The sequence below is a fragment of the Pinus tabuliformis genome, chromosome 6, assembly GCF_031772625.1.
Source record: "Pinus tabuliformis cultivar Carrire ecotype Pingquan chromosome 6, CPIR1, whole genome shotgun sequence".
NCBI lineage: Eukaryota > Viridiplantae > Streptophyta > Pinopsida > Pinales > Pinaceae > Pinus > Pinus tabuliformis.
Window position 1 is genome coordinate 786729174 of NC_142292.1, and position 14147 is coordinate 786743320.

General features: G+C 38.9%; 1 long non-coding RNA gene across 1 annotated transcript in view; it reads right to left on the reverse strand.

The window, feature by feature from the left end:
- The window catches only part of LOC149261110 (uncharacterized), a 63230-nt gene extending 52293 nt beyond the window's left edge, over positions 1 to 10937 (reverse strand). The window contains exon 1 of the long non-coding RNA XR_016258370.1: positions 10491 to 10937. This is a non-coding gene — a long non-coding RNA (uncharacterized LOC149261110). The remainder of the gene's footprint in view (positions 1 to 10490) is intronic.
- Between the last annotated feature and the right edge of the window lie 3210 nt (positions 10938 to 14147).

A 14147-nucleotide genomic window follows, 5' to 3' on the forward strand; every position in this document is an offset into this window, starting at 1 on the left:
ACTCTCATATATATAGCTAGTAAGGGTGCATATAACCAAAATAGCACAAAGTGCAATCCATCTCTAAACCAAAAATACATCAACAAACTGGTTCTAGATGGCCTCTAGAGTCCAAAAAAAAAATCATGCTACAACAAATACTTACATATCATCAAAATAATTGCCTTTATTGGGATCCTCATTGTCGCTATCATCCTCTAAGCATTAAAATAAGATAAAAGAATCTTAACATGTCAAATCGAGATTTTGCTTGAGTGATGGGTACATTTTTACTAGGATCGTGACAAAGGAGTTCAACAATCAATGCCACCAAAATCGAGGTACATAGAGAGTTTGGTGCTCTTGATTAAATGTCGGTTCCATACCCTCATACATGACAAACTCCAATGGAAACGTTGCAATCTCCCCAATCATGATATCCTAAAAACTATTAAGTTTGTTGGATTTTGAGTGGGACCTAAAATTCTACTTTCTCCATACAAAATATAATGAGGTTGGAACTACTCTCAAACATTCTGAAATAATTAATGTTAATGTTAAAAATTTAAGTTAAAGTGATAGATTTAACATTACCATTAATTGCATTGCATTAGTAAGGCCCTAAAGGTCGAATATGTTGAAATATAACGTATCTATGGTTGACATTTCTCATTGCATACTCGAAGAAGAAATCAATTTTTGGTCACTTTCAAGTGAGCTCAATTAAGCCCTTCAACTCAGCTCCTTTAAGATCATCATGTTGACCCCATTAGGACTAACTAGCCCTCACATGACACCTACAAGTTCATTGGCATTCATTTCAATCATCATCCATCACAACAATTCAGTCTACAATTACAAAGATATCCACAAGTGCGAAGAGGATAAAGAGGGTTCTTTTGACTGCGGTTTGGATCTCCTTCAAAGGCTCGTTGACTACAATGACTTGGGTCTGGTTGGGATCATCTATACTTCTATTTTGTTGACTCTTTTCTGGCCAAAGATTGCAGAGAAACTCGCTCCTTTTGAGGTGACATAATTCTGAAGTTGATCTAGGGTTTTGGACAGCTCGTTAGCAACTTTTGTGGTTATTTCAATGGGACTTCGAACTCCTATCACAATGACTTCAAGCATATTTTTTGACCTCCTTGCGCAAACATTACTCATTAACAAAAGTGGAATTTCTCTCCTTCTATGAGCAAACTTTGATTGGGTATTTCATTGTTGACTATTTTGGATTTGTTGGAACATTTTGATGTACTATTGATGGATTGAATCTCTCTCTCATAAGGAAAGAATTTTTGGGTTTTGCCTTGTGGTTTTGCCCTAGCTATGAACCTAATCTTGGTGTCCTTTGGCTCTTGCTTATTGTCTTTTGTTCATTGTTTACTATGATCTCTATTTACTCCTCTTGTTGAAGAATTAATGGTTGAAGATTTTCATGTATAGCTACTTGTTGAATAAAGTATAAAGAAGAAACAATTTATATCAACAGTCGTTATCAACTATGAAAAACTACTCTAACCATTGCAACACTAGAATTTCAACAAAATATTAGGTTGCCCCACTCATAAATTATTGTTTTCTTTTAAAAAAATTGTGTTCCAAGGGTCCTTAGTCACATCGTACAAAACTAGCCAGCTCATTGGAAAAAGGTCAATTAGGTACTGAACTGGTCTTTTCCAACCCCTCGCAGTAGTTCAAACCAGTTTTTGCTCAAAACAATGAGACCAGCTAGTTCAGTCAAGCCTAAATCGGAGAAGATAAGCATTTTAATGCTTGAAATAAGAGTTTTCAGTTTTGGTTTATGTATGATAAAATTTTCCTAGAGGGTTGAAACTTATCAAGAACACTTCAGTATATTTTTCTCTTGGATTGCCTAGAAAATTGGGGCATTAAGAATTGAAATATTGTCCACTGCCACTGCTATTTTATTTTGTATTTCATAACAACCTTGAGGCAAAGAAATAACTGTGCAACTTCAGTCGAGTTTGGGAAATGAGAATGCAAGCTTCTAATGGGAGGAATTAAGCATTCAAGATAGGATCCATGATGAAATTGTCCCAATAAATTGAATCCACCAAAAATACATTTTCTATATTGACTCTCAAGATGTGTCTTGGGGATATGAGAGATTTTGTTCACTTCAATGTCAAGCATTGCGAATTTATGTGAACCAATTGAAAAATATTGGCGGACTAGTGCAGAACCTTTTGTTGATTTATTTTCTTGGATTTTAGAACAGATTTAAGTTTACATTTTTGTGAGACTGGGTTATATATTTTCTTTTAGATGAATGTTACAAGTGCAAATAGTCCAAAAAAACACAACTCATTTAACAGCTTGGAACCTCAAGGTTGAGAAGTTGAGTTTCTATTTTGGTGTTTGATATCATGAATGTTTTCTTTAATATAAATGCATAATGTTGTCCGCGTGTTCCCAAATACCATAAATCACCCATATTCTTAAAGGATTAGAACTGGTATTCTCTAGTTGTTGTTTTCAAATATTTCTGCTCTTATTGTCTTTCTTCTTTCAGAAATTCCCTAAGCCAAAACAAATGCAGCTTAGTGCTGATTTTTTGGTAGCTTGGGAGGTACTCCAAGCCCTAGAGTTCGGGGTTTAGACATTGGAGCACCACAAAAGTGCTTTGTGGGCTTGGAACCTAAGGTGTGGCTTTTGCACCCAAGCTTGTGGGTGTGAAACCATGAGGAGATTTTGACATGTGATTATTTGAGATGATAGAGGACCTCGAGAGGAGAAAGAGGCAACAATAATCACTCAAATCCGAGGTGTCTATGATGAGATATTCATTTTTCTTTGTAGCTGGTGGGTTTTGTGGATGACAAGTCATGTATGCTTGTGTTGTATGACAGTTGTACAAGCCCTCCATGATGGTTTAATGAAGCCCTTATATTAGATATAAATATAAGGTGATTGTGAGGTCATTTCCTCACATCCAATTGCATCACTTCATAGATAATACATCTCTAGAGAAGAAGGCTAGACGTGAAAGATGAGGCCTATTTTGTGTCTCTTGAGGTATCTTTCAAGGTTGAGAAGCTATAGGTAGGCAGTTGCAGTCCTTGAGGGAGTTTTGCATGGTGTCTTAGCCTTGTTTTGAATGGGAACTCTCTTCTACAAGTGGGTCGCAGCTCTGGAAGGCTAATTCAAGTAGGCCACAGACCTAGAACAGCTTGAACAGGGGGCCGAAAGGTTGAGGAGGTGACATAATTCTGAAGTTGATCTAGGGTTTTGGACAGCTCGTTGGCAACTTTTGTGGTTATTTCAATGGGACTTCGAACTCCTATCACAATGACTTCAGGCATTTTTTTGACCTCCTTGCGCAAACATTACTCATTAACAGAAGTGGAATTTCTTTCCTTCTATGAGCAAACTTTGATTGGGTATTTCATTGTTGACTATTTTGGATTTGTTGGAACATTTTGATGTACTATTGATGGATTGAATCTCTCTCTCATAAGGAAAGAATTTTCGGGTTTTCCCTTGTGGTTTTGCCCTGGCTATGAGCCTAATCTTGGTGTCCTTTGGCTCTTGCTTATTGTCATTTGTTCATTGTTTACTATGATCTCTATTTACTCCTCTTGTTGAAGAATTAATGGTTGAAGATTTTCATGTATAGCTACTTGTTGAATAAAGTCTAAAGAAGAAACAATTTATATCAACAATCGTTATCAACTATGAAAAACTACTCTGACCATTGCAACACTAGAATTTCAACAAAATATTAGGTTGCCCTACTCATAAATTATTGTTTTCTTTTAAAAAAATTGTGTTCCAAGGGTCCTTAGTCACATCGTACAAAACTAGCCAGCTCGTTGGAAAAAGGTCGATTAGGTACTGAACTGGTCTTTTCCAGCCCCTCGCAGTAGTTCAGACCAGTTTTTGCTCAAAAACAATCAAACCAGCTAGTTCAGTCAAGCCTAAATCGGAGAAGATAAGCGTTATTTGAAATAAGAGTTTTCAGTTTTGGTTTATGTACGATAAAATTTTCCTAGAGGGCTTTAACTTATCAAGAACACTTCAGTATATTTTTCTCTTGGATTGCCTAGAAAATTGGGGCATTAAGAACTGAAATATTGTCCACTGCCACTGCTATTTTATTTTGTATTTCATAACAACCTTGAGACAAAGAAATAACTGTGCAACTTCAGTCGAGTTTGGGAAATGAGAATGCAAGCTTCTAATGAGAGGAATTAAGCATTCAAGATAGGATCCATGATGAAATTGTCCCAATAAATTGAATCCACCAAAAATAAATTTTCTATATTGACTCTCAAGATGTGTCTTGGGGATATGAGAGATTTTGTTCACTTCAATGTCAAGCATTGTGAATTTATGTGAACCAATTGAAAAAGATTGGCGAACTAGTGCAGAATCTTTTGTTGATTTATTTTCTTGGATTTTAGAATAGATTTAAGTTTACATTTTTGTGAGACTGGGTTATATATTTTCTTTTAGATGAATGTTACAAGTGCAAATAGTCCAAAAAAACACAACTCATTTAACAGCTTGGAACCTCAAGGTTGAGAAGTTGAGTTTCTATTTTGGTGTTTGATATCATGAATGTTTTCTTTACTATAAATGCATAATGTTGTCCGCGTGTTTCCAAATACCATAAATCACCCATATTCTTAAAGGATTAGAACTGGTATTCTCTAGTTGTTGTTTTCAAATATTTCTGCTCTTATTGTCTTTCTTCTTTCAGAAATTCCCTAAGCCAAAACAAATGCAGCTTAGTGCTAATTTTTTGGTAGCTTAGGAGGTACTACAAGCCCTAGAGTTCGGTGTTTAGGCATTGGAGCACCACAAAAGTGCTTTGTGGGCTTGGAACCTAAGGTGTGGCTTTTGCACCCAAGCTTGTGGGTGTGAAACCATGAGGAGATTTTGACATGTGATTATTTGAGATGATAGAGGACCTCGAGAGGAGAAAGAGGCAACAAAAATCACTCAAATCCGAGGTGTCTATGATGAGATATTCATTTTTCTTTGTAGCTGGTGGGTTTTGTGGATGACAAGTCATGTATGCTTGTGTTGTATGACAGTTGTACAAGCCCTCCATGATGGTTTAATGAAGCCCTTATATTAGATATAAATATAAGGTGATTGTGAGGTCATTTCCTCACATCCAAGTGCATCACTCCATAGATAATACATCTCTTATGCAATCAAGCTAGAGAAGAAGGCTAGACGTGAAAGATGAGGCCTATTTTGTGTCTCTTGAGGTATCTTTCAAGGTTGAGAAGCTACAGGTAGGAAGTTGCAGTCCTTGAGGGAGTTTTGCATGGTGTCTTAGCCTTGTTTTGCATGGGAACTCTCTTCTACAAGTGGGTCACAGCTCTAGAAGGCTAATTCAAGTAGGCCATAGACCTAGAACAGCTTGGACAGGGCGCCGAAAGGTTGAGGAACAATCCAAGTATGCCACAGGCCTTGTCTTTTGGGAGCAAGTGGGTCGTGAGGCAGGTTTGAGGGCTGGAATTAGCCCAAATCAGCTAAGGAGAGTGCAAAGAACTATTTGAAAGGAGGTCGCAGCCTTTGGAGGAGGTAAGGAGGTAGAAAAGAGAGTTGTAGCAGCTTGCCAACAACCCTAACTAGGTGAACCAAACCTACAATTGTACTACACTAACCCTTGAGGAGTAAAGAGGTATATTATTGATGTACTTATGTTGAATTGATGCTAGGGATGAGGTCCTAGATTGGACATTGGTATTGGGAATTTGAGGTATGTTGGAGAGTAGTGTGAAAGTGCCCAAGTCTGAGTCCTAAGTGCAGCGCCTTGATGGACAAAGGTGGTTACTAGGAGTGGCAGTTTGGAGGAGCTCAAGGTTTGGCTAACCAGGAGCAAATTGGATAGCACGTGTTCATTGTTGGAGAAGCGACATTCGATGATGATATGTGGTAGCCCTCCTGCCCTATGTTAGTCTTCATTGAAACAACGCAAAAAGACTATAATGGGAAGAAAAGTCACAAAAGAGTTGAGGAGAAACTGTGGGTAGAAGTCTCAAAGTGTTATTGCCTTGAAGGACAAAGGAGCAGCTAGTGAGCATAAAGACCCTATGTGTTGGTTGTAGATGGACTTATGATCAGCTAGAGAGCAGATTGGATAGCTAAGGTTCAATGGCCTAAAGGACTTGCATTGATAGAGGCAAGTGTTGCAGAACATAAGCAAAGGACCCACAGTGTACAAGATACAACAAGTTGTGATTGTGCACTACATCAGCTAGATCGTCAGTGTATTTTGTATATTGTATTCTTGTACTAGTGGATGAGGGCCATTATCCCTGGTACAGGAGCCCTAGACTGTTGTATTATCAAATTGATTAAAATATCAAAGTTGGATTATTGTAAAATTGTGTAAAAAGTTGTGTATATTTTGTGCACTAGTATATTTATTGTTGTATAATATTTCGTTGTGCAAAGTAGACTTGTTGTGATACTTGGTTTGGTAGCGTCGGTGATTTAAGATTCTATCCTAGACACCAATATCATGGAAAAACAACATTTAGGACGTAATTGTTGAGATGTCAGTGTTGTCATTGATGGCCATATGGATCGAATATAGCATAAGCATTGAATATATATATATATACACAGACAGAATCCCAAGAAGCGTTGGACCCAAAGAGCAAGAGGAGCAGTACCAAAGAGCAAGAGGAGCAGTTCAAAGAGAAGCCATCGGGAGCCAAACGAAAGTCATTGGAAGCCAAGAGCAAGAGCCAAGACAATCCAAGGAGGAGCAGATCCAAGAGAAGACCGCATATGCCCAAGAGAAAGAGCCAAAAGGAAAAGCAGTGTTATGAGAGTAATAGAGTTTGGAAACCTTAATAATCCATTATTGGAACATATCACAATGCATATAATAAAACCAAACCAAGGAAATATCATATCGGCATTTTTATTGTGTCACCACTCAAAACTCCGATCTTCAACCTCTGATATGCGATGTGGACCTCCGATCTCCGATATGCGATATGGACCTCCGATCTCCGATGTGCAATATGGACCTCCGATGCGATATGGACCCTCGATCTCCGATATGGACCTCCGATCTCCGACTTCCGATATGCGGACCCGACATGATTTAAGTTAACGATTTAATTATCTAATCGCATCTGCCTTTATCGGAACTTTTGAATAGCACCTCCAATAAGATCCTTCGATTGTCGATCGTTGATATGGTTGCGAACCCTATTGGCTTTATCATAATGTGTCTAATATATTATCATGTCCGCCTCATCGAAACTTTTCTATTTCGTAAGTCTTACAAGCATGTCATGTTAAAGCTTTCAATACAAACCTTTGATATCCTTGTGGTGCCAACGTACGAAGACTAAAGTGATGATGTGGCATGTAGGACTTCACGGCATCCATTATAATATGGTTTCGCGTTATTCGCTATGACCCCTCCTATCTTGCTATTATAATATCGTTTCCGTAACAATAAAACTATGTTATATTTCGTCGATTATTAACAAAGACCCCTTCTGACAGTTATTTAATATATTTTCAATGTGCCACCTCATGCACAAGTTGGCCTCTCCTCTAATGAACGTGTCTTTTCATTTATTGGCGAAACTCGTATAAACACAAGTCAAATACTTCATTTCAAGTATCGATTCAGTGAAGATCTACTACAGAGATACATTACAATCACAACTCATGAACGAGGAACACCGAGAAGGAATTGAAGGATTAAATTGTTTGTGGATATCTGCTCTAGAGCTCGAAAATTGGATCTGTAGAAGACTTGTGGCTCGGATCGAGGAACATTTCAATTTCGGTGAAGCCCATATCTGTGGGACATTGCAGTTTCGGTGGAGCACAGAATCATGGGTAGTACAATCCTGGTGGAGTCCAGATCTTAATATAAAAGTGTGAAGTAATATTCAGACTATCAGTGGAGGGGAAATAGCTTAAAGGCTTGGAGTTATAGTTACCTGTGGAGCTCGAACTACGCATCGGATACGTGATTACTTTAAGGACAATCACCTATGTTTGTTGGGAGCTTGACCTACACTACAACGAATAGAGAGCTCAGACTTGTGCAAACCCCGAACCAGTAAACAGCTCAACCTACGCTATAGCAAATCGAGAGCTCAGACTTGTGCAAACCCTGAACCAGTAAACAGCTCAACCTACACTATAGCGAATCGAGAGCTCAAACTTGTGCAAACTCCAAACCAGTAAACAGTTTGAGAGACTCAAACTAACAGTGTCATTTGTGGAGAGCTCGAATGGACATCCTTTGGAGTTAACTCAAGACAGTCATCTTGAAAGAAGGCTCGTGAAGAAACTCATATTACAGTAGCAGCATTAAGAAATATTTTATTGTTGAAGCATTGTGAAGACTCTCTTGAAGAGTTCTTGAAGAAGCCCTTGAAGAGGCTTAGAGCGGGTGCAGAACTTGGGTTGCCTATAGAAGACACCTTGAAGGTCTTGGAGATATTATTGGAGACTATGAGGTGTTGAAGCAATCATGAGGTGACAAAAGGAGAGATTGTTTGGGTAACATGAAGAGTTGTGGTAACATATTCTAAGAAAACAAGGTTTTCATTGATAAAGTGATTTGGAGGAGGCATTGCTGAAGATAGATAGGGCTTGTTGCAGAAGATATTGGGAGCCATAAAGAATCATCAATCTTATCTTGACGAATTGCAGCTAAGGGTTGGAGCCCTAGAGGTAGGAGCCTCATAGAGACAAGGTTGGTGCCTTGGGAAAGATAGGGTTGGAGCCCTAGAGGTTGGAGCCTCGTGAAGTCCAAGTTGGTGCTTGGCAAAGTACAGATTGAAGCAGTGGATTGGAGCCCTAGAGGATAGGAGTCCTCAAGAAGACAAGGTTGGAGCCCTAGAGGTTGGTGCCTCAAAGTGACAAGGTTGGAGCCTTGGGAAGTCCAAGTCGATGCTTGGCAAACTACAAGTTGGAGCCTGTGAGATTGAGGATTGGTGTCTTCATCTGGGGTTGGAGCCCTACACATTATTGTACTTAATTTATTGTAAAGAAGAGGATTGGAGTCCTCATTATTTCTGATTAATAAAATTATTTATTCTATCATTGTTCTTTTTGTGTTCAAGTTATAAGTGATCTAACTAGTAAAAAATAACAATTGAAAAGAAATATCGATTCACCCCCTCTCAGTATTTCTAACAGTAACATGCTTCAACAAACTCAGAATTGATTTCATTTCTGCTTTGGGAAAGAGAGGCACGTGAGAGAATTTTGGTGCAGCAAAAACAACCATACAACCATACCTTTCTCATCACACATCTCAATTACTCTTCTTTTTCTTTGATTGATAAATGACCCCTTGATAACAAAGTGGCCTACCTTTGGCTTAGGTGTCACAACAAATGGGTATCTATTATGCCAAAGTCACCTAGGACTTGCACAACATCCGTGAGCCATCAAGGTCACTGAGACCTCCAACCGGTCACAGATGCAATAGTTACCTCTGCTGGCAGCATGAAAGTGGCAACATTTATAACCCCAATGTCTAAGCACTGAAAGTGCTTGAATTGACCAATATATGGCTGATGATTATTTTGTTTATGCTGATTGTGATGAAAAAATAGCATATGGCTAAGCTCTCTTCAAGAAGCTGAGCTCATAAATCAATTGGGTTTCCTTGAACTAAATGCCTCTTCTGAAGATAACATGCTTTTGGTTATCTAGACAACAACGATATTTGAATGCTAAATAATATGGTAATAAAAATGAAGTAGACAGATAGGAAAAAAGTATATTCCACGTGTTCCAGCTACTCAAATAAGATATTATGGAGTCTGTGTTGTGCATGAGTCTCAAAAGGATAAATTCAGGAACGTTATCATTTTCAATTTCCTTTATCACTGGTTAACAATATCAAATTTACATCAACAAATGACGTTTTGCAAGCACCTTGTTTATCAAATATAAAAATATTTGTCGTTATGTACACCTAATTTTTCAATTTTCAACAAAAGCCAAACAGGATAACCAATTACAAAAATAATTCATCAAAACAAAATAAAAGAACTCAGAAGATGTCCAGAGCATTGCCCACTTTAGAATATAATAAAAACTCAAATCGCCTCTAGGGCAATTTTATTACCTTGCGGTATGTTTAGGGCCAATGAGCTTTACGTTCAATCTTGCTTAAAATGAACCAAATTTGGTATACGTCGTGGCCTAAACTTACGGTTTAGGGTTATTGACAACCATGATGGCCCAAAATTATGGTTCTGGGTTATGACAACCATCATGCCCTAAAATTAGGGCTTTGGGTATATAGGCATAAATAAAGACCTGAGGTTAGGCTAAGGCTTAGGCTTAAATACTTCATGCAGAATCGTATTTAAGCCGGAACCCTGATCTGCCCCTCGGAACCCGCCATACCAATACAACTTTCTCTCTGAGAAACCCCAAATCCAAAACCCTGAAAACCCTAGACTAGCTGCAGTTTACAGCAAATCAAATGCAATCACCCAGAAAATATAAAACAAAAATCATCTGACCTCGATAACCAATAAACCTACAGTGGCGGTCTTCAAGAGCTCAAAATGCTTGTTGCCTCTGCGGAGAAAATACTCGATGTAGATGAAATCCTTTTTATCTACGGACTATGCATTTTTCTGAACTCTGCCTATACAATTTGCTATATTCTGCATCGCTCGGGGAACTCTTTGGTTCGGGCTGCTCGTAAGAATCCTCTGTATAAACTCAAAACCTACCTTCGCATTCCCGAGAGCATTTACGCAGGCGCCATCAATGACATATTCTATAGATTGTGGTGGCGTAGGCTAGAAGGTCTGTAAAACCAGCGAAGTACCAAGATTTCATTAAAACTGAGGGAGGCATTGAATACTACCCAGTTGAATACCTGCCCAGTTTTCATTAAATCTCATCGAGGCATTGAGATGAATGCAAGGTCATTTCTGAGGTTAATGGTTAAATACTCATAATGTCGGTTCCTATTTTGTAACGTACTTTTTAAATTATTTTTTAAGCTCATATATTAGTGAAAAAAATATTTATTAAAAAAATATCATTATATTTATTACTTAATAAAGGATAATTTTTTCCAATTTTTATATATTAATTAAATTTTTGATTTGAGTGTAGTTCCTCTCAACTCAGAGCTTATGGCCCATCAAGTTGTGGTACCTATGTCCACCTAATGACAATAATGGCTTGCCTAAGAAGAATGTTAAAAGCTTGGGCAACAGAAAGCAAGACGTTGGTTGTAAACAACTAAAGGCAATATATAACAAAGGGGTTAGTTACAGCGTCCTTTCATAGTCATTATGGTGAGGGAGTGTGGCAAACCTCACTGGGGAAGGCGAGGCAGAGGCAGACCATCTCTCCCTTCTCGACAAAGCCAAGACATTGAACAATATGATGAAAGCATCCCTCATCACTATCGGCACCTAGTTACATAACAATTTTATGATAGCATCCCTCATCACTACGGATGCAGACCGAGAGGCCTAGGAGATGGGCATCACTAGTGATAATGTGTGGTCTCTTTGCAATATGTTGGGTCGCTGCCTCATAGACCAGGAAGATGTTATTATTGTGTTGGAGGGATGTGTTTGGGACCTAGACTTCACATTTGTCGCGCCTGAGTTGTGTTGCGAGCCATCGATGGTGCTTTGGGGCTTCAATTCCAGCATATTTCCTCATCTACAAAGAGCTTCTCTTCACAAAACCCTATGGATTCTACCTCGCAAGATACCAAACCTTATAGGTAGCATACACGTCGCACTAAGGGCCAATCCTCATCCAGGCCTCTACAACTACACAGTACAATGGAGAACATTCTTATGGATCTTGGAACATCTAGCAGTAAGGAAACTCATACTAGTGGCCCAAATGGTGTCACCTCCGCATGTAATGCACCAACCACCAATTGGGCACTCTCTGCCAATAATGAACCATCTGCCAGCAATGCACCCTTCACCAATTGAGCACCCTCACATGAGGACTATTGTAATGACCCTGATTATCTTGCTAAGTAGGTTAACATTGTGCTAATGGTCCCAGTTTCAGTACATGCATGTATATAGTGTGAATGAGGTCTTGTTCGCTTTGCATTTGTATGGATATTATCAATACCTTTATTATCATATGGCTATTGTGAACACCTTATTAAGTTATCTTGGTATACATGACCTTGAAAAATATTCTTAACAACTAAACTAACCCAATTCAAAGACACCAATTATAAAAAAGGAACAATGGTAGAATGTGGCACTATTTATCAATAAACAATTCTTTGTATGAGGTGTGCATTAAGGTTACAAGCCTAATTTTGTTATTAGGATTGGATAGAGTACATATGATTCAACATAAACTTGATCTAGTGGATATAATTCAACAAGCGAGGGCGAACAAACGGGGATAGGCTCATAGGCATGAGGTTCATGGTGCAGTGAAGGAATCTCCAACCACTGGCATATATTATAGGATTCTTAGCACATGGTGGATGATATTTGCCAACACATTTTTCCGAACCGAGAACGAGCCTAGAGGAAAGGGCCAAATTACAGAAAAAATTACTACCCTGTAAACCCGTCAATAGTGACAGGGTTAAGCGGGGACAAGGGGACACCTCTAGCTGGTCCAATGGGGTTGGGCCATAACTACCATAAGTATGAGTTGAATAGTATAAAATGAGGGAGTCGTGAGAAGGGGGAGTGGGGGGGGGGAATGAAGAGTCAGAAGTAAAGGTGGGCAGTGAGAGAGATAAAAGGCAGTAATGAAGAAAGAGAAGGGACTCGCAGTAGGGGGAAATGTGCTACACCAGAAGGCATGCGATGGAGTGTACAGTTACAGCAAAAGGTTACACCCACTCATTTCACCTTTCTGTCCTATAGTTGCAGTCATGGTTGTACTTTAGATGGCACTCTGTCCTTACTCCAACCACAACATGCTCTCGATTCCTAGATTGTGGTTGCCTTGCTCCATCGTACTAATTATTTGTCCTCTTATTGAAATGATAAAAAGGGTATGATTTGTTTCTCTTAACTTGTTGTTTTTCATGATTAATGTGGAATGTTCAGTTCCTTCTACTAACAAGATAAGGATTTCTTCAAATGGTAGCTCGTAGGACTATAACATCTAAACATGTCAACACCTGGATTTATTATAACCATTTGGAATGCTTATGCCCTAATTGATATGATGTTCTGTGTACTTATTACAAACATATAAAATGGTTGAAGCCTTAAGATTATTCTAGAACGATTATGAAAGTTGCAAGAGACTTCAAACCAGGGATGAGACTTAAACCCCATGGAATATTTGGTCTCTGAACATAATAGGATGGATGCATCATTGTAAGAGCATTACTTAAACGACATTCGAAAGCAGAAGTTGGTCATTATTGCATAAAGTGGGTGGAGGCTTTTTCTCTTGAGATATCTTAATGACTAGTGGGTGGAGAGTGTAGACCTCTGGCTACCCTGGACTAGTCTCCTCGATGGGTACTCAAACTGCAGTAGACTTTGGATTCCCTACATTGGGTGGAGCTATTAAAAATGCAACCATAGAGTGGAGGTAAGCCTCTAGAATCCCATAACTGAGTGAGGGTGGAGGTTCTCACCTTTAGAGCCCCTCACTGGCTGGTGGGTGGAGGTGGATTACTTTTGGAGTCCCTGAACTGAGTGAGGGTGGAGATTCTCATCTCTGGAACCCCTCACAAACTGGTGGGTGGAGGTGGTTGCCTCTGGAGTCCCTGGACGATCTTGAAATGGAGTACCATTTTCCATAAGGGAGGAGGTCAAATTAGACCTCTGAAATTCTTGAAGGTCTAGACATGGGGACATGTTTCATATGCTAGGAATGATAGCTGCATTACAGGCATATTGTCAATGGTTGGGAGGAGAGTTATGAGTCTAGCACCATGCCCATTCCAGGTCACACATTGTTGAGTGTATTAATCACTAAGGTTGTTCAACACATATAAATGGTTCCAACTTACCTATTTGTACTAAGTTACATAACATCATGGTTGACAAGCAGAAGTGGCTTGCTTGTTATGTTGATATCTCAATCTGACAACACATAGTTTTCCTGACATATGAACCATGAAAGTCTTCCAAGACCAATTTACTTGTTGAGTGCTCAGATTTAGCACACTTTGGACTCCCAACATTAGGTGGAGTTGCTAA